Source organism: Zonotrichia albicollis, chromosome 1, assembly GCF_047830755.1.
Source record: "Zonotrichia albicollis isolate bZonAlb1 chromosome 1, bZonAlb1.hap1, whole genome shotgun sequence".
Taxonomy (NCBI): Eukaryota; Metazoa; Chordata; class Aves; order Passeriformes; family Passerellidae; genus Zonotrichia; species Zonotrichia albicollis.
Window position 1 is genome coordinate 125,565,976 of NC_133819.1, and position 21,117 is coordinate 125,587,092.

At 40.0% G+C, this 21,117-nt stretch overlaps 1 long non-coding RNA gene across 1 annotated transcript in view; it reads right to left on the reverse strand.

The window, feature by feature from the left end:
* Positions 1–2,070: 2,070 nt before the first annotated feature.
* Positions 2,071–21,117, reverse strand: part of LOC141731029 (uncharacterized) — a 32,172-nt gene continuing 13,125 nt past the window's right edge. The window contains exon 3 of the long non-coding RNA XR_012582931.1: positions 2,071–2,106. This is a non-coding gene — a long non-coding RNA (uncharacterized LOC141731029). The remainder of the gene's footprint in view (positions 2,107–21,117) is intronic.

Below are 21,117 nucleotides of genomic sequence, written 5' to 3' on the forward strand. Positions count from 1 at the left end.
ATTAACTGTGATTCCCATCAGAAATCTTTAGGGTCTTCAAGAAGTTTAGAAAGTCAAACAGAAGTTAAGAAAGAAGTTAAACTCAAATAGAGTTTACAAAACTAAAGTTTCCTTTGTTTAGAATTTTTTAGAGATGTTTGGCTGACTTTCTCTGAGAGTGCAGGGTGTACTCAGAGTCATCATGAATCTGAGATTAGTTCTGTTCAATTTACAAAAATACAATTCAGAACTCCCCAGTGAATGAATAACTATTTTTCAAACTTGGGGAATTAAACTAAACTTGGTTTCTGTATTTCATTCTTAAACAGCAACATAATCATAAGATTGCCTGATACAAAAATAATTTATGTTTACTTATCATCAGTACGTGACTTCGAGTTCCTTGAATGGAATTATTTGGAAGGAAACACACAGTATTGCTTTTAAGAATCATATTGATGTCTGTTCTATTTGCAAACCATTCTTTTCTTTCTGGAACATGTCCCATTAGTGTTGTTTATGCAAATTTCTCTTGGAGTTTTGGTTTGGGTTTTTTTTGGCTGCTGAAAGCACAATATAGCACAAAACATAAACAATTATCAGTATCTTTACATACTTCTCTTTTTTGGTGTTTGGAGAGGTGTCGGTTTTTCGGCTGTTTGAAGGGCCTGGAAAGGCCCGGAGTGGCCTTGGGGCAGCCCGCGTATCAAAAGACGAGAAGAGGCTTCAGTTCTTCTTTCGGTTTTTATGTTTATTAATTGTTTATCTAAAAGATTTTCTTTCAGCCCGACAGAGGTCTGCTCAGCAGTCAGCCATGAGCACACTGTGCTGCCCTCCGGGCAGCCACCTATCTTTATACCCATTGTTACGTGTACAATATTTATCATTTTTCCCCAATACCATTTATTCTTATTGTTTGGTGCACTTTCAGTAATGACCAATCCAAAAGTGCCACCATCACCATAGAAGATGGAGGAGAAGAAGAAGAAGAAGAAGGACAGGACACACCCCAATTCCTCCATCTTACTTCTCTAAACCCCCCTGTACATAAATCCTAAACCCTGTGTCTCACTCTCTAATTAACTAATCCCTTCACCATTCACCCCGGTGAAGTCCTCCTATCCTCATACAGGTGTCGTCTACCGTGTAGGGTCAAAGTCCAGCCACCAGACACTTCTGGCAACATTCCAGGACTCCCGAGCCCCCCAGGGGTGGTCTCAGTGGCTCGGCACCTCAGGACTGAGATCCTGAGATCCCACAGAGAGGTGGGAGGGGTTGACTTTTTTCCAGTCACTTTTCTCACTAACTTGAAAAATATCTCATTGGTGAATTGAATAGTGAGAGATAGATTTGGCTGAAGAGGTAAAAGCGGCATAATGAATTATGTGGGTGTACTCTGAATAAAACATTTCTTAGAACAGCAGTAAATTTAATGACCTGCCTTTAAGTGCTTCAAAATACAGTGTTTCTGGATATCATTAGCATATCATACAGATGATGGTTTTCAAGGAAGATGAGAATTACTGTTACAAGATGATTCATAGAATTATTGAGTTATTTAGGTTGGAAAAGACCCTAAGAGCATTGAGCCCAATGGTTAACCCAGCACTGACAAGTTCATTACTAAACCAGGTCCCCCAGATCCTTATCTACAAATCTTTTAAAAACCTCCAGGAATGGTAACTCCACCACTCCCCGGGGCAGCCTATATCAATTCAGTCACCCTTTCAGTGAAGAAATGTTCCTAGCATCCAATCTAAACCTCCCCTGACACAATTTGAGGCCATTTCCTCTTGTTCTGCCACTTGTTACTTGGGAGAAGTAACCCCCACCTGGCTGCAACCTCCTTCCAGGCACTTGAGGAGAGTGATATGGTCTCTTTTTCACCAGACTAAACAAGCCCTGCTCTCTCAGCTTCTCCCCATCAGACTTGTGCTCCAGACCCTTCACCAGCTCCATTGCCCTTCTCTGGACATGCTCCAGCACCTCAATGTCCTTCTTGGAGTAAGACTGGAAAGACAGAGGAGCCACTGCTTGTGCTCCTGATCACTTACCCAGTCATTCCAAGTCCATTAAGTCTTTCTTGATTACCCTTGAAATTCTTGTTGCAATTTCACTGCTGATTACCTGAAAAATCAATAAAGAATGATAATCTGAGGGCTTTACTAGGGCTTTTTTCCTCCATCTTTAATCCAGAAGATGTTACAAAGTGCTGGGCAGCTGCCAGCACTGTCAGGCCTTGAATAGGCACAGACACAGAGATGTAGGGATGTTGAATCCAATAATTTAGGTTTTATCTTGCTGTCAGTGAAGGGATTCCCCTTCAGCCTCTGGATTGACTGTTAAGGTCAGGTAATGAAGAGGCCAGACACAAACTGTTTCCGGTGGGAAACAAGCATATTCCTTTCTGTGGGTGATGGAACCAATATGCCTTTCTTTCACCCACTAAGAAACAAAAAAAAGCAGTAGAAAACTTCAAACACCAGAATCCTTGAAATGCATAAGAAAAATTATGAGGTCTATCATGAAGTTAAACTGTTTCTGCCATGGTACTTCCAGCAAATTACTCCAAAGTAAGCACAAAGAAACAGGAAGCACACAAGTGATTAACCACATTAGTTTTTTCACTGATGGGTCCAAATGATGTCAAAGGACAAAATATTGACACAAACTGCTTCCAGAGGTCATGTCCCCACTATATAAACCATCTTTTCCTACCCATATCCCCAGAACTGCACAAACTCTCACCCAGCCATGCCTAGTCTCATAAGCAGGAATTCTCATTTCAAAGGCTGATTTGAAGTGCCTATTCTTCTATGTAAAAGTTTTTGCAACCTCTCTTGAGAAGTGGGGAATGTAGCTCATGAATGTAGATCTACATAATAAGGTTATGGCTGAAAATATGAACAAGCTCATTTATTCTACATGCCTAGTCCACAAAAAGATGATCATCATGCATCAATAGCATGCACTGGAATGAAGAATCCCAGAGAGGGCAAACACAGCTGCTGCCAAAGACACAAAGGAGACAACATTGTGATCAGTGTGGGAATTACCATACAATATTTGGGATAATCATTAAAACAGCCAACAAAGCTCAGTGGCATTGGCAAACTGTTTGGTTGAGTCTCATTAATGGACCACATGGACAGTTTCAACAAATTATAGCATTTCAGAGTGGCTGCACTGGAAGTCAACTTGAGGGCAAAAGGAAGCATGAATCAATTCCCCTTAAAAGGCAGTTATTACAAAAATTATAGTTTAGTCTATTTAAATTATATATAAATTTTATTTTTTTATATTTTGTCAGGGACAAAATCTGAGGTGTAAAGATGATCTCAAAGGTCATTTCTAACCTTAGAATTCTGAGATCCTCTGAGTATACATTAATGGCCCAATAGACCAGCATTGCAGCACAATCAGGAACACAACTCTTGTAGGCATAACACAGTCTGTCATTGAATGGGTGTCCACTGTCCACGTGGTAAGAGGAAAAGACAATGAACTTAATCACATACCTCTGATTCAGGTCTTACTGTACCAGGGGTTTTATCAGAATTGCATTTGAAATTAAACCATAAAAGAAAGAAAAATTGGACAACGTCAGCATAACCTTGACCTCTTCTGACCAAAAGGCACTTCCATTCCCTTTGATTTTTCTAAATGTTGCATTGTGATAATATTTACAGTATGTATGGTAAATATATATTTCAGTATTCTTTTTGATTAGAGAAAATATGTAAAGAATGCATTCTATAATTGCCATGAAATCTCCCTACTTTCTAGAAATAGATGCAAAGTTAACCATATCCAGCATTTGAAGTAGTCCTTTGTACTCACTGCTTACTGCACATACTCAAAAGATTTTTTTCTTCAATGTACTAGAAACTGAGATTACAAAGGTTAAGCCAAACTGGTAACTTGCTTTGTTTCTATCATTCACAAAAACTCCATTAGCTAGATATCCTTATTTGTAAAATTTCTTAACTCTTATATTGCCTTTCAAATTGCTTAATCTCTTGACAACAAGAGATGAAAGATGGACAGACACCACCCACTTCTCACAAGCAGTAATGCTTTGGCTAAGACTGCGAACTTTGTCAAAACATAATTTTGATGGCTCCCAAAGGAAACTAAGATAAAAAGTAATTGCCATGTAAAATGAAATGACTGAATTTATTTATATAAGGTATACAGCTTGATTCAATATATGGCGCTATTACTTTAGTGAGGTATATTAACACCCAATAGAAACATTCAGTGCTGCAGCACTCTGCAGCCCCTTAATGTGGCTTGTGGGTCAGCAAAGGTGCCACCCTGCTGTGACTCCCAGCAGCCCTGCAGATGATGCCTGAATGAGCCATTAGCTCATTTTCTGTGGGCAAATATCTGTGGTTTCATCAATATGTAATCTTACCAGAAGATGAAATTGAAGTCCAGAGGCCTCAATGAAATCATATTTTCCACCTTGATTTGTCTTGGTTTGGTTTTGTTTTCCTTTAAGTCTGTGGTGTTCTTGGAATTTTTCTTGTATCTTCTACTTTCTGGTACATTCACAAAATGACTGAATGAAATGTACTGCTGGATACTCCTTTATTCTGTGCGTTTTGTTCTGAGTATTCTTACTGATCTTCCTTTTTTCCCTGCTTTTCCTAAAGAGATATTCTAACAAATTTAAAACTAAAATCTAATTTTAGCTATCATAAATGTCATCACTAAATTGTCTACATAAAAATTTCACTGCAAACCTAACCACATCACTGTGTGAAAGTACATGGTTACCTATGTGCTTTAGTATGCTTACAAGTAGATTTTGGCTGTTCAGTTTCACACACATGACAGTGATCTCACTGTGACACATCAGGAAATTTTCTCCATGGAAGATGCTGGTGTGATTGAAATCTCTCATGACATTCCAGTAAAGATCCATTCTGAATCTCAAAACGTGAATGTTTTCAAGTGATCCTAAAGTTCTGAAAATAGTCCAAAGTGCTTTTGACCATGTAAACCATGACTATTTACTTTAATATCTTAACTCATCAAGAGTCATTGAGGTATGAAAACCAAGGGGGTTTTGCTCCTGTACATGCTGAAGGTGGTCAAGACTCTGGATGGGCTGAAATAATTTCAGATTTCAAAGAGCATTTTCTTTGAATCAGCCACTCCATCCTGCCTCATGCTATAGCCAAAGTCAACATCTCCATAGGAACAGGTTTTGTGTTGCAGAGATTGTAGCTACTGTTTCTGCATTGCTCAGTACATGAGAGACGTGAACACATTGAAGAGAGTCCAGCAAAGGGCCACAAATCTCCTTAAGTAACTGGTGCATTTCTACTGTGAGAAGAGGTTGACAGAACTGGGACTTTTTGGAAAGCAGAAGTGAATTCATTAATGCTTATAAATACCTGAATGGAGGAGGCAAAGAGGACAGACCTAGGCTCTTCTCAGTGGTGCCCAGTGACAGGATCAGAGGCAATGAGCACACACTGAACCATGGGACATTCCCTCTCAACATCAGGAAACACTTTTTTACAGCAAGGGTGACCAAGCACTGGCTCTGGTTGCCTAGAAAGGTTGTGGAGTTTCCATCCTTGGAGATATTCACAAGTCATTTGGACATGGTTCTGGGCAGCCTGCTTGAGATGAAGGGTTGTACCAGCTGACCTCCAGAGCTTCCTTTAAACCTCAATGATATTGTGGTTCTGTGTGATTCTACTTACAAACTCCTGTTAGAAAGAACTGAAAGCTCTGCCATTACAGTACTGGAATTCAAAGCATGGGACTGAAACATGGTGTGTTTCCTTCACACCTGCTTCACAGGGAGCAGCCTGTGTAAAGGAAATCTGTAGTTAAACCACCATCTCTCCTGGGGTCCCGTAAACACTGAGAAGAGGAAAGATCCTTCAGAAAGCATCAAACAGCAGAAATCTATTGTAGCCTTCTGTCTTCTTCTCTCTCTTGACTACTTAGCTTAGGAAGAAAAGGTAGCTCTGTCCTCTGCTGGGGACAATGCCCCTAAAACTTACAAACAACTGTCCCATTGCAATGCTATACAGCATACCTCATATTGCAGTAAGAAACTCTGGCTTTTCAACAGCTCATTAAAACACAGCTTTTCGGGTCAGAGCATGAAATTTTTGTTCATCCTCCAGGAGCACACAAGCATGCACATCCAGGGTATGACTCACACAGAAGAAGGTTTGCCAAGCTCAGAAGAGATGCGCCATTAAAGTGCACACAGCTTTGAAGCTGGCAGCTGGACTGGCAGCTGAGCCCTTCCCAGCAGAGTCGCTCAGGGTCTGCCTGGGACAGTGGTCACAGTGGTAGGGAGAGGCTTTGTTAGCAGTCCCAGGCATGGCAAGGTGATTAATCTGGTGATGAGGGTCCAGACAGGAACTCTCTCACAGAACTGTAGGAGGTGGAAATAGACCTGTAGGTTGGTGGCAAACCTACAATATAGGTTCAACCTCCATGCAGGGAACAAGGATTAGACAAAGATTAACCTAAAATAAAAAGATTTGGTGTCTGGATCTGTGCTGAAACAGGGCTCCTGGGCAAACAGGCAGGGCTGACAAGAAGCTGGGCAGAGCCAGTTGAGTCTGGTAGTCCCCTCAGAGTCTGCACATCTGTTGACCCTACAGACCAGCTAATGATGGATCTTCCTTGGCCATGTGTTGGCCTATGAGGATTGCCTTTATATGTACAGAGCTACAATTTCACTTGCTTCTACTAATGCCACTGTTCCAGACGTGGAATCACCTCCAAAGGCAATCTTTTCCAGACATTCTGACACAGAAAGTTCTGCTAAGAGTCATTGCAGCTGACTTGCAAAAATGCAAACGTGCTGGTTTCCTGGGTGAGGATTTGCACCCACCGGTCCTTCTATTGGATAAAAATTGACTCAGACAGCTTAAAACCTTTGATTTCCCAATTTACTAGAAAGTTTGTCACAGTTAGTAACTAAGACATCACTTTTAATCTGTCCTTTGTATTTTTCACTTGTGTACATTTTTACCATTATATATTACTTTAAAATATAGGTACCTTTTATCTAGGAAGATAACTGTGAAATAACTGAGGAATCACAAATAGTCTTCTTTCTCCTTTATTCAAGGGTAACCCCCGTTTACTTCTCACTTCAGGTTAGAAATACAGTATTTCTGCAATGTGGTTTTAAAAAATGTTTCATGTGTTGTCCGGTTTTCGGCTGTTTGAAGGGCCTGGAAAGGCCCGGAGTGGCCTTGGGGCAGCCCGCGTATCGAAGGACAAGAAGAGGCTTCAGTTCTTCTTTCTGTCTTTATGTTTATTAATTGTTTATCTAAAAGATTTTCTTTCGGCCCGACAGAGGTCTGCTCAGCAGTCAGCCATGAGCACACTGTGCTGCCCTCCGGGCAGCCACCTATCTTTATACCCATTGTTACGTATACAATATTTGTCATTTTTCCCCAATACCATTTATTCTTATTGTCCGGTGCACTTTTAGTAATGACCAATCCTAAAGTGCCACCATCACCATAGAAGATGGAGGAGAAGAAGAAGAAGAAGAAGGACAGGACACACCCCAGTTCCTCCATCTTACTTCTCTAAACCCCCCTGTACATAAATCCTAAACCCTGTGTCTCACTCTCTAATTAACTAATCCCTTCACCATTCACCCCGGTGAAGTCCTCCTATCCTCATACAGGTGTCGTCTCCCGTGTAGGGTCAAAGTCCAGCCACCAGACACTTCTGGCAACATTCCAGGACTCCCGAGCCCCCCAAGGGTGGTCTCGGTGGCTCGGCACCTCAGGACTGAGATGCTGAGATCCCACAATGTGTTATGGTACAAACAAACCTATGCTCCTCAAAACTCCTTCTCAACTGTATTTTTAAAAGTTTAGATAAACAAATAGTGTTCTAAAGCAGTTATTCTAAAAACATGTAGAAATTAAAGTTCTTGTTTTATGAACTATTATATAAATGACAGGTAATTTTCTTTTATAACCTTAAGAGCTTTCTGACAGGCTGAAAAGGCTGTTCATTGGTTAAAAAATGTGGGTTAAAAACAATACCTGAAAGACATGGGAGCTCTGCAGCATTGTCACAGCACTGTGTCCCATGGCACTGAGCACACTGGAGGTGACCAGCTGCTCCTCTGGAGCTGAATATTGCCTGGAGAGGGGCAGAGCAGTCAACAAGGCAGGAGGGAACAGCAGGGGCTTGTTCTCAAGGTGGAATTATGTGTCACATGGCCTAAAGGGCAGAACTGATAGATGTGCAAAGAGTCCCTAGCAGCTTCAGACTAATTAATCTCACAAGCTCACACCATATCCTGACTTTCTACAATGGTGCCAAGAGGTACAGAAGATTTCAGTCCAGTCTGCATTTAAGCATTTCTGAAGAGTGCATTCATCCCATACAGTTCATTTTGGTTTCTTTAGATTTTGGTTTGCTGCATTATTAAAGCCCATACTTTGCAGGATCCAAAATAGGAACCTCACATGAGCAGAGTGCACAGTTAACATCCTGAACAGCAATAAAATCCAAAATACAATCAGCCTTCCATAAATAAGACAGAAATTTATAGAGTACAGTTACTGTCTATTTACATCTCTGCAGAACACACTCAGCTGCTGTATTTTATATATATCACAAAGTATATTATTCCACACATTCAAGGCAATTAATAATGCTCTTTTTTGCCTTGCCCTGCTATACAGAACCTATTTTCTCCTATTCTGCATTGGGTGCATGGAATAAATCACAAAGGTCACACCAGTCTGTCAGAAGACACTTATGTACTTGTTCTGTAATATGACAGGTTGCCTAAGCACATTAAGAGGTGCTAGATAATTTTCATTTTTCAGGCCTCCAGCCTCCCTTTGATCTCCATATATCACTTTCCAATTCCTTTCAATTCTACTCCCACATGCATGGATGCAGCTATGCAACCACAGAGGTTATTTGTAATTAACCCTGAATTGAAGACATGATCTCCTTGCCAAGCACCAGCCCTAGAACAGAGCCTTCCCCACCTTTCCTGCTGTGTGGTTAATTGCCACTGGGGCCACGGCATCCCCCGTGAAGTGTCTGCAAGCAGCTCAGAGCCAGAGTGACAATGAGGACCTGCATAAGCAGGGGTTGATGACACCAAAATTACAGCTTATTTAACAGCATGATTCATCCAGATACTTAACCACAGATTTAAAAATAAATATACACTCTCTCCATGTGAAATTAGTAGGACAGAAATACATCTTATTGAACAAAGCAAGTGTCTGAAAAATTCTGTAATGAATTTTTAACACCAAGACTTAACTAAATTTAGTCACATTTCTATTCTTACAAGCTACTATTGCAAGAGTGCCCAGGAGTCACCAACAAGGGCTTTATTTGTTTAGCTTTGTATGGGGTCAGGGGGATAAAAAAGACAAAAGCCTGACAACACAAGAGAAGAGAACCAGCAGGGAGGAGATGGGAGTGATGGGACAGAGGCTGGGCAGCACAGCTAAGAGGCACTCTCCTGTCTGGAGGCTGTCACAAGCACTCTGTCCATGGAGAGCTTTCCCTGGTGTGGGATGGAGGGTAATGAGGCAGCTCCACAGAGGTGTGCAGAGAGCTCCTGCAGGCAGTGAGAGAAGACACAAAACTGCTCCTTTGAAATGCTAACAAGTGCAGGCTGAAACTGGCTGGCATCAGTGACCTGTCAGGGCTAGGAGATGACACTTTCTGTGAATTATAGGTGATCTGTAGGGAAGGTGCAGCTTTGAAGGGCCTTGAAGGTGAAGTCAAGTGCTTCACCTTTAATGTGATATAAAAAGAAAAGCCAGCAGTGGGGTGATGAGAGGGAGCAAAGTGACAGCCCAGTGGAATTATTTTGCAGCAGCGTGATGAAGGTCAGGAAAAGGCTACATCCCTGCCCAGATCATTCCCTCCCATGACCACAATCTCCCAGCTGATCCTCCTCACTACATGAGTACATGAGGCACTTCCACTAGCACTCAGCAAGTCTTGAATCTTTTATTCTCAAATTCAGGGCATGTATGTGATGGTGGCTGTACCCAAGAGAAGGAGTATGATAAAAAATGGAAAAAGATGAAAAAATGAAAAAATAATTTAAAAATTAAAATATAATGAAAAATTCAACTTTCTCTTATATTATATATTAATAAATTAATCACCAGATAATCAAAAGAAAGTAATCAATCATTGCCTTATTTTTAGATTTTGATTCATGTCCTTAATTTCCCAAAAATTCACAAGATAAAGGGGTATATTATTCCATTAATATGTGTGTTTCATAAAAGAACCAAAATTACAAGTTGTAAAAACTGCTTAACTTTTAACATAGCAATCAGGTATAACAAAGGGGAAAAAATAAATTATATTAACAAATATAAGTTTTTGTTTAATTGTGAGGGAGTTTTTTCATCTCATAAAAGCATTTGCTTTCATGTTCTTTCACCTTTTCATCTCCCAGAATTACAGAGACAATGTCATATTCTCTAGACATTGACCCACTGAATAGATCACTGGAGATCTAATCTGTCACATCCCTTGTCTGAATCCCCACATGGGGCACATACTCATCATTACTGTTGTAACATTCCATATCCACTCACTGTTTTGCTGTAATTTGCTCCTTTTATTCTTTTCTCCAGCTCTTATTAAAAACATCATGCACTGACTGTTTTAAAGGGAATCCCAGACTTTTCTTCTCAGCCTTCAGCAATGGCCACTCGTGACCACTAAGCAAAGAGGTCTGGTGAAGAACATTCTCCTATATCATTCATTAATAACCAAGTATGTACTACACATCTTCTCAGCATTATTTCCTACTGGGTTCTTTCCACAACATTACTTCCTGCCATTTCCTTCTACTTAGCTTTGCTTGGAATGCACACACTTAAAAACATCCAACAACCAATTAAACAAACAAAAACCAAAAAAGGCTTGGTGCAGCTGTGTGGAAAAATACTCCAGCATCCTTGCACATGAACAGGAGCAGTTGACTGGGATTCACCTCCCTTAACTTTAGCCAGCTGAAAGGCATTGCACCTTAGCCATTGATTTTGACTGTTCCTTTACGTGTGAAGAGCAGTGGCTATCTCTGGCTATTGATCCATCCTTCCCTCTTTTTGCATCTTCTTAGATGAGACTTCTGACCCTTGAGTAGCTAAGGTTCACACAGCACAGAGCCCTGTAAGGAGGCTTCTTCCTCCTGTGAACAGGGCTCCTTCTTGTAGTGCAGAGCTGCTTCTCTCCTGCCAGAGTCCTGCATCCAACAGAGATGAACACATTGGCCTTGGTTAAAAAAAAATGGTGAAAAAAGGCTCAGTGACTCACACCCCACCAGAAGGAAAAAGAAGGCATTCTTTCTCAGCTGCCTCCTGTGTAATGACAAGGTGATGATTTAGCCTTCTACAGATGTCCTTAAATGTACCATGTTCCAGACCTTCCTGAAAGCACACTTACTCTGCTCTGTTGTCTGACCACTTCTGGGATATCACAGTTCTGGAAACAGTCCCCATCACTCAGCACTTACTCAGCTCACTGAAGCATTTCCAGCTGCAGGAAAGCTTTCCCTGATAAGCTAATAAATCTTTAAATAATTGCATACACGTGTGCAAAACCTCTCCATTATTTACATGTGTAAGTTCAGTGATGTTTTTAAAGTAGTAAAATAGCTGTTGAAACAAAACATTTCCTTTCCAAACTCATAGTTTTGCTTTCTTGTCAAGTTCATGTCTCTCTGACCTAGCTTCACCCATGCATGCTCCTAACTCATCAAAACCAAGTGAGAAGAAACACATGCACAGCCTGTTAAAAGCAAACAGTGTCCTGGTAAGAACTCAGAGTTAGAAGATAACATTTTCATATTAATCAAGTGCTGAAAACATTATTTTAAAAGTGGGAAAAAAAGCAAACACCACGAAAACAAGTATTTTGAGAAGCTCTGAACAGGGCATGGGGCAGACTTAACACAACTCCACCTTGACTGCTAAAATAGTTGTGGATGTAGCTGAAATGCATCGCAGCACAGAAACTATCTCCCCTGCAATTTCCAGGTGCATGGTTAAGGACCCTTTTGGTTTTTCTGCTTCTTATTGTCTCCCTCCCTTTTCTCTGGACTTCGAGGTCTCCTGTGTTTTTAATTTTCACTTTTATTCCAGTGATAGCCCTTTGAGACAAATTTCTGTTTACATTCTAGAAAAATTCACATTCCTGCAAGGGAGGCTTCACATCCAGTATTCATTCTTGATTCTGTCATTTAGAAGTCCCAGTGAAACTCAAGAAAATTAAGAGAAAATAACAAGGCTTCCAAAAAATATCAGAATTGAACTTTTGGAAATGCACTGCGGAAAGTGGAGGAAAGACAGATGTTTGGATCAGGAATAAATGCGAATTAAGGGTCCAAATTAAAATTTATTGGGTAATTTGGCAAAGTATACTTTTATCCCAAGACACAATATTTTTTGTCTTACCATTGTTTTTCTAAATCTGAGCTCTAAGAAATATTTTAAACATTTTTCTTGAAACTGTGACTTGAACTATATACTCATTTGTTGAATTATCTAGCCCAGAATGAAAACGGGAAGTGTTCTAAACCTAATTGGTGGAGTCCTTTCAGTTCTTGAAGATATTTTTTCAGTCTTTGGATCTAGTTTGTTAAGCAACATACAACACAGCTACCATGAAGTCTTCCACCACATTTTTACTGTCCTTATCTAAGAAGAGGAAATGTCATACTAGCTGTTTTGGGGTCTGCTCTAAGAGATTTCAGTGTGGTTGTTTACATTCCAAGAATAAAGCAGCAAAGAGCAACATTAGCCCCAAAAAATATGAATGAGAAATAACAAATCAGTAATAAGTCTATAATCAGGTGTGGAAAGTTTAACTCAGGTCATTGGAAACATTCTTTTCTGTTTCCAGGTGAGAGGAATTCAAGACTGGTCAGGTAGGAATATCACTGAGAGCAGACTGCTCTATTCTTGCCACATCAAAAGAATGTGGTTTGATGTCCACTCAGCTGCGTGCCTGAGAAAAGACCAAAAAGGATATATCATAAAAGAATTATCTTTTCCCCCAAAATACTCTAGCCCCACCTGCAGAGAGATGTCTCTGGGAGCACAGATGGATTCAGGCACCCAAAGGGAAGGAAGCCGAGCAGAGAGCAGCGGCAGAGCAGCCCCAGCTCTGTCTTTGCCACAGCAGAGCCAGGCAGGGAGCGCTGCTCCTGCAGGGCACAGCCACCTCCAGCCTGGCTCCTCCTCTGCTCCAGCCCAGGAGCACTAACAGCAGCAGATGCAGAGGCTAGAAAAGGTCAGAAACTTCCTTCAGCCTTCACTGATCAAAATAAAGTTCACTTACATTTCTTGAGAAATATGTTTTGCAAAAAAAAAAAAAAAGAAAGAAAATATTTTTGATTCTACTAATGTTTTAAATAATATTTGAATAAATTATCAGAAATATTAGTTATACACTCATCTACATGAATAAGTAACTACACATTCATCTACATTAATAAATTTCATTTATATCATTCTAGCTCTATAGTTAATATTTTAAAAGTACTCTGATTCTGTCTCACTGACAGTCCATGAAAAAAAAGTAGTGTTTGGGTTTCTAGAAAAGAAATCTTTTCCTTTACTGGAGAATATTTTTTTAAGTTTAAGGTTAGGCAAACAGGAATATTTAATGGAATACTAGAATAGAAATTAAACATTTCATTGCACTTGTCTTTAAATCTGTCTGGTCTTTAAAAAGTATTTTTTTATTTTAAACCAAAGTATTTTAAAATCCAACGTTTTTGAGGTTTTTTCTGTCTTCTTTTCATGTGGACACTAGTATCTGAATTCATTATTAATTTATGAATGACTGAGGCACTTGATGGGGCTTTTTCTGTGAATAACAATTTTTCGAATCTTTAAACTCTTATCCTCCTGTCTGTAGGAACATGGATGACCTAGAGGTAGCATATTATACAAATGTTGGAATATTTACATATTTCTGCATTATACATATTGGTGAAAAACAATTTTAGGTATGAAATAAGACATACCCACTTTTTCAGACTGATACTAAAACCAGAAATTGAAACAACTTTGATTTCCTGTTCTTCCACTAAGATCTGAGAACTATGTTGACTCTAAGTAGGAATTCCAGCGCAGTAGAACATGTTCAATATATGTCCCACAGGACTCAACAACTTTCCAAATATCAAACCAAAATAATTCTGTCATTAAACAAAACATTTAAATCCCTCACTGAAAACTGAAAAGATCATGCAGGGAAGTTGCTACAGAATCTCTTGACTATTAAAACTACTAAACTAAATCTTCCAACTTTTATTTCTAGGACTGATTCCACTACTGAAAAACATCTCTCCAATGCAAAGTTATTTCTCCTCTTACTGAAATTCTATAATTTGTTACTGAGAAAAAAATTCCACTGAAATGCAGTAAGGGACAAGTCAACTTGGGAAGGACAATGCAGCTGTCTACTGATTTGCCTAGCAGAAAGAATAATAGCACTTCTAGTATTGGAATTATAAATGGAGTTTGTTGTTGTGTACAAATTTCGGTCTAAAATTATTCTGGAAATAATAGTATTTCAGAATACTTCAGAATATTTCCCCTCAGAAATGTTTTCTTTGTTGAAAGCAGACTAATCCATTTAACACATCTTTGGTATACCATTTTTTAATATCCTTGTCCATCAGCCATAAAACTGAAAGTCATTTACAAGGCTAAATAGTTATGAAAAAAATCAGTTATCAGTCTGCACTGGAATGAAATTCCAAAATCATTACACAGTCTTCCTCCTGAGCCAGGTACAAAGACACATTTAAATTCAAAGATTTGATAATACATAACAATGACAGTAGTGAACTTTTTACAAGGCTGACTATTCATGTCATTCCTTTTGATAGTAAAAAAATAGGTGGAAGGAAGAACAAGTCTACTTAAAAATAAGAGAAACATAATTATTATAGTTTATGAAAATGTGGTTTTTTTGATGCCAGAAGAGGGGCTTTTTGACTGCTCTTTGGGTAAGGAAAGTATGTAGAAAATCCCTTCACATCTTCAAAGAAGGACTTAGCTACAGTTACTCACAGGAAAGAGTAGTAACAAATAGCAATGAGTGTCTATCAATTAGTGGAAAAAATATATCTAAAAGTAGACAGAGGTGAGACAGTCAAGATAGATTTTTCCTAGCAATTTCCAGAAATTTTGGTCATGTGGATATAAATTCTGCTATGGTACTTGCCCTCACGTATCAAATCCTAGCAAACACACTCTCTTCAGTTTATTGATAAGACAAAAGTTTTTCTTACATTTTCCTGCTTATAGAGATTAATTTCATACATATCAATCACCTGTAATTCTAACATACATAATGTACTAGCTAGAGCATCTATTCTATTCAATACTTAAATTTTATGCATCTTTCACTAGGTCACTGTGTTTCAGTATGCAGAGAAAATTATATAACCCCCATCTTGGAAAGTATGGGCAACCAGAACAGCCTGTCATGAACAAATGCATTTGGATTCAGGGCTCCAAGTGTTTGCATCTGCTGGTCACCTGCCAAGGGACAAGGGAAGAGTCAGTTCTCCTAGCCTCAGTTCTTCAAATGTTATCAAACTGCATGTTGCAGTATGGTTTTGTCAATTTTAACAAGCACATACTTAAAATACTGAAGATGCTGAAACTGTCCATTTCGAATATCTTGATTTCACTGTTCAATATAGTGCATCATCAGTAAGGGTGAAGTAGTTCACTTGCAGTGGGATAGCAGTGGGATATGAAGAAAATAAAGATGACAGACAAGGCTAATGCCACTACTGCAATGTTTATTAGATTCGTTTACACACAAATGATGAAGAATTCACAGTAGAGAAGTTACTTTTTTGATAACCAAGGAAGACCTCAAAGCAGATTTCTATATGGCATTTTCTCATTTCAGCTCTTTTGAACATCCATTGGAGCTGAAGAATGGTAACTTCTCTCCCACTGGAGACCACCCTGCACCTTTGCAGTAACTGGAGAGGTCTCAGTGGAGACCAAGCAAAAGGATTAACTGGGGTTTCTAGGATGACATTTCTCATGCCCCGATTAAATTCCTGTAAATCCATAAAGCAGAACCATCATAAATCCCAAGGGCAGTCCACGTGCACCCTTGGCAAGGCCTTACCCACTTTCTGTCTGGCAGCACACACAGTTTTATGCAGCTCCTTACATGGAACAGGAGTGATCCCATCAGTCACTGGTAATCATTGCTTTATAATGTCGTGTGGAAACATTATCTAAAGATGCAGCTGAGGCCAGTGCCAGCAGCATTAATTGAAGACAAGAGACTTTCCATGGGCCAAAGCACTTACAACCCAAATAAATAAGACACTAAAAGAGGTGAGAAAGTTAATAAGTTTCATCAATACTGTCAAGTTTATATTAAGTGATGAAGACAGGAAATCAGTAATCTGTGTCTGAATGCACACACAGCCCTCCAGTGGGTGTGTGTTAATGTCCCCTGGCTGCATTAATACACAGAGGATGAGTTGATACATCTGAATTCCTGCTCTGTGATAGTACTAGTTCTTGTATCGCACATTATTAATTAGGGAAGTTTCTTGGTTTAACCTGTCATGTATCAGCAACAGATGAGCAGGCAGAGAATGTACTGATATTGAGCACTAAGAAGAAAAATGGACTAAATTGTTGTCTAAGTTCGTGGGATGCACCTTGGTAATTGAACCTTGAGCATGGTACTTGTTAAGTAAAATACATTAGTTTTAAACCACCATTACATTTGCCTTGACAGTTGCACATAAATAGACCTGACTTGCTAAGCTGCAGTAACTCTTTCTGTTCCAAATAGTTCTTCACAGTTTTTATATAAATTAATATAAAGTACTAAATTAAGTGCAATGAAAAGCACAGGGTTTTTTTAAAATAGGAATCTCACTCTTTCTTTTCCTTCCTTATCTGTGTATATTTCCCATCCCTTCCAATCAAGGACACACTGTTCATTCCCATCAGAGATGACACCTAGCACTGGCGTGACCAGGACATGGACCCTCTGCCCCCTGTTCAGTGCCTGAGGCTGCAGGGCAGCAAGCCTGAATGCTGCTGTTCTGGGGGAGTCTGAGGTGCAGTGGGGTGATAGGTAACACCAGCAGGCAGGAGACACAAGGCAGATTTGGGACTGAAGCCATAGCCCTGAGCTATGGCAGGACAGACAAATGGACCAGCAAGCCCTGACAGTGGTGTTTGTCCCTGATGGGGCAGTGACACACATGGCCAGGATGCTGATATTGGGTGGGGGTTTGTGTTGCTGAAGTAAGTTAACCTCTCACAGGGCTTCGCTGGCCTACAAGATCTCCTCTCTGCTTTTGCCTTGTGTAAAGTAACACTGGAGATGGGAAACACAAGAGAAAACCCCAAAAGAAAGGGAATGTCAAATCCTAAGATCTCTACCTTGGACAGGCAGAGAAAGGAACTGACTGTGAGGTGTCCTGCATTTCTTAAACTCAGCCAACACATAATCCAAATTCCTATCAGCACAACACTTAAATTACATTTAAAGGTCTCTTTCTCTTAAAAGATAGCAAAGGTAGTGTTACTGGGGCTTCTTTCAGCTTTCCACATCAGACCTGAGTTTAGACTACAAACACACTCAAATTTCAAAAATTAGGAACAGAGAATTAGATTCTTCCTCCAAATCAGAATTGCAAAATGAATGACCTGATTTTCTGAAGTTTTTACACTTAACAGATGTTAAGCAAAACAGATGTCAGCAAAAACTTTAATTCAATGTTTAACTTCAGTGCTTTAGAAATCAGGTCACTTGTTCAAGTACCTACATATAGAAGAGTAGTTACTTTTTTCTTTTTTTTTTTTTTTAATACTTAGGTTTAGAGTTCAAAGCAGGTTATTCTTTCATATCCTGCAAAAGAACTTTGCAGAATTTGGTTCAGGATCCAAATTTGGTGAGCAGACACAAAGTCCAGGGGTGTACAGAGCCATGGCTTCAGTTCCCAGCCATTTGTAGGAGGAATCTCAGCCTTTTGTTCTAGTTATCCTGTAAAAGACCCTGACAACTCAACAGCAGCCCCTTCCACAGGTGCTCTTTGTTCACCTTCAGACAGCTTACTAAAACCCTGAATTAATAATAAATGCATTACTGGGCACAAGAAAGGCAGGTATTGGGAGCGCCACTTGACATATTTAAAAAAAGCATGAGTATGCAGAAATTATTATTTACATGGGTTTAATTGTCTTCAATGGCATAATGTACACTACTATAAAAATAAACACTAAGTGGCAGATTTTTCTCTGAATGCTTTCCTTAGATTTGCCTAAAAGAGATGATTGTTTGGTTTTGTGTATATTTGTGTACTCATTTGCTGCCAGGAAGTAGAGAGATAAACAGAGGAACAACTCTTGCAAATGACAGATCTGGAATCGCTAAGCAGAAAACTACTGGAGGCATAATCAGATGGGGACCTTGATATTTTCATGATGTATCCATTGCGCATGAGATGATCCTTATGAAAATTTTGAGGGCCCAGTACTTAGTTCAGTGCTATAGTTCCAGCTGTTGAGGGATGATTATTTGCTCTTTTTCTGCAGCTGTCTGATGAATGACTTCTTGGATCTCTCCTTTCAGCCTAGCAAAACCATGCAGCATTGTCCCTTAAAAATTAAATATTTGTTTCTGCCCCTAAATTTCCCTCTATTTTAATTAAAGAAATTATGTTTGGCAAGCCAAAGACCTTAACACCTGAGAGAACAAGATTACTCCTTTACAGCTTCTTCAAAACAAATTTTTCCTGCACCTCAAAATATATAATGCATGCCAAAAAAAAAAAAAGTTGATAGTGGGCTCTACATATAAATTTCTGTTTACCTGAATCTTTCTTTGCATCAGTCTGCAAACTTTCTTTCAGCCCAGATGGCCTTCATCTCTAGCTGGAAGACACGGAGAATCCCTGTTGTAGAGAGTAAAGAGAATGACTGGCAATGGGTCAATAGTCTGTTTACTCCCCACTTCTTCCTAAGGTCATCTTCTGTAAGATTTAGTGTGCTCTTTAATGGTCAGCTGAATACCCATAAATCTGTTGGTTTACTTTCCAGAGTGCTCTGCAGACAAATTACATCCTGTGCCAGGTCCATTACGAGCACAGGCATACGTCATACCCAGCTGGCAAAGAGAGGGGACAGAGAAACGCTCTGGGTGACAGTACAAGGTGACACTTGAGAGCAGCCTCTGCTTTGGGTGATTTTTAATAGGAGCAGCAGCAGATGAGTCTCACACTTGCCACATCTGTTCCTAAGGGGTCCATAGAACCACAGCGCAAATTCTGCAGTGTAACTGAAATTATGCACACAAGAAGCTGGGTTGGAGGAATGGCATTAACCCACTGAGAATTGAGAAGCCCAATGTGTGTTGTGGTCAGCTGAGCAGTCAGAATGGCACAGCAGCACAGGGCCAGCATATTCTGTGAGGCAGAGAAGAGAGTGACCTGCAGCAGCAGCAGGGAGCTGGCAGCCCCAGGGCTCCAGGCAGGTCTCAGCAAGCAACTGCTAGACATGCACTTCACTCTGCTCCTCTTTAATGCCTCCCCCCTTCCATTGTCTGGTTTTTTCACTCCTACCCCATGCAACATTTGAATAGACACCTGATGGGTTTAACAAGTCATAGTGAAGAGGTTTTTTCATCCAGAAAGACAACCAAGCCAAGCATTCAGTTTTTCATACACAAAAGTCCCTACGGACACTCCTGGATTCCCCATGGTCACCTGCCTCCCAGGAGCTGCCAGAGGATGGGAGAAAATTAATTCCTTTCCTGCATTCACCCTTCTATATATCTGTATTATTTCCATATTATTTAAACTACTTGGATGGGTTTCCAAGTGACTGCAACATAGAGGGAAAGTTCAAGATGCTGACAGCAGGGACGTTGTCATGGTGACAGAGAGGGAGACAGGGTGGTTAGAAACTTGCAGGCAGGTAATTAAAGATGCCCAGAAGCCAGGGACAAGGGTTTGATATTGCCCTGTTACCCCGAGGCAAAATTCAAATGAAGATGAAACCTTCTGCCCCATGCTTGTAATTAATGCTTCCAATTGTGCTCTCAGGCCCAGGGATTCAGAGTCCTGCGTTCAGCTGAGGATAAGCACTGTTTGTAACAGAACACTGATTCATCATTTTCCTGTGCAGTTTGGTTTCTGTGTTTCTGTAGAGACAGCAAACAACTGACACAAAATTCCTCGCCAGCTCTGGATGACCCTGTAATTTGTGACATCAGGTTTGTTTGGGATCCATTATTCCCAGTGTAAATTGTCAGTGAGTGTGGTAGGCTGGACACCACCTGCCACCAAGCTGCACTGTCACCCTGGATCCTCAGCAGGATGACAGCGGGGGGGGAGGAAAATAAACTGGGAAAAGGTCATGGACCAAGATAAAGACCATTCAATAAAGCAAAAGCAAAGACCACACACTAAAGAAAAAGAAAACAGAAGATTTTATCTCCTCTTCCCATCAGTAGTTGATGTCCAGCTTTCTCAGAGGAACAGGGCTTGCAGTGGTTGCTCCACAAAACAAACTTTGTAAACAATGAATGCCCACCCTCTCTTCCTTGCTCTTGACTTTTATTGCTGAGCACATGTCATAAATGGAATATCCCTTAGGTCAGTTTGAGTCAGCTCTCCTGGCTGTGTTCCCTCACACACTGGGTGTGTCTTCCCCACTCTTAGCCTACTGGTGAGGGAGGGAATATTGCAGAGACAGCACTGGTGCTGTGGGAGCAGTGCTCTGCCAGCATGAGGGAGTGTTATCAGTGACTCTCCAGCTCCAGATATAAAGCAGTAAAGCACAGCACTGTGAGGGCTGCTGTGAGGAAAACTGATTCCATCCCAGACAGACCCAAAACAATGAGTCAAAATATTCTGAAAATATGATCTGACTCATTATAGTGTGAATGATGATATGATTTAAAAAAAAATTAAAAATTTAATTACCTACTTTCTGGGAGAAAAAAGAGAGTTTGGATTGCAGATATATATGGTTCAGCATGAAAAATAAAATTTCAACTTGCTTCCCTCTGTGTTAGGAAGCATACAATTATGCGCAGTTAATTTATTTGCATTTATTA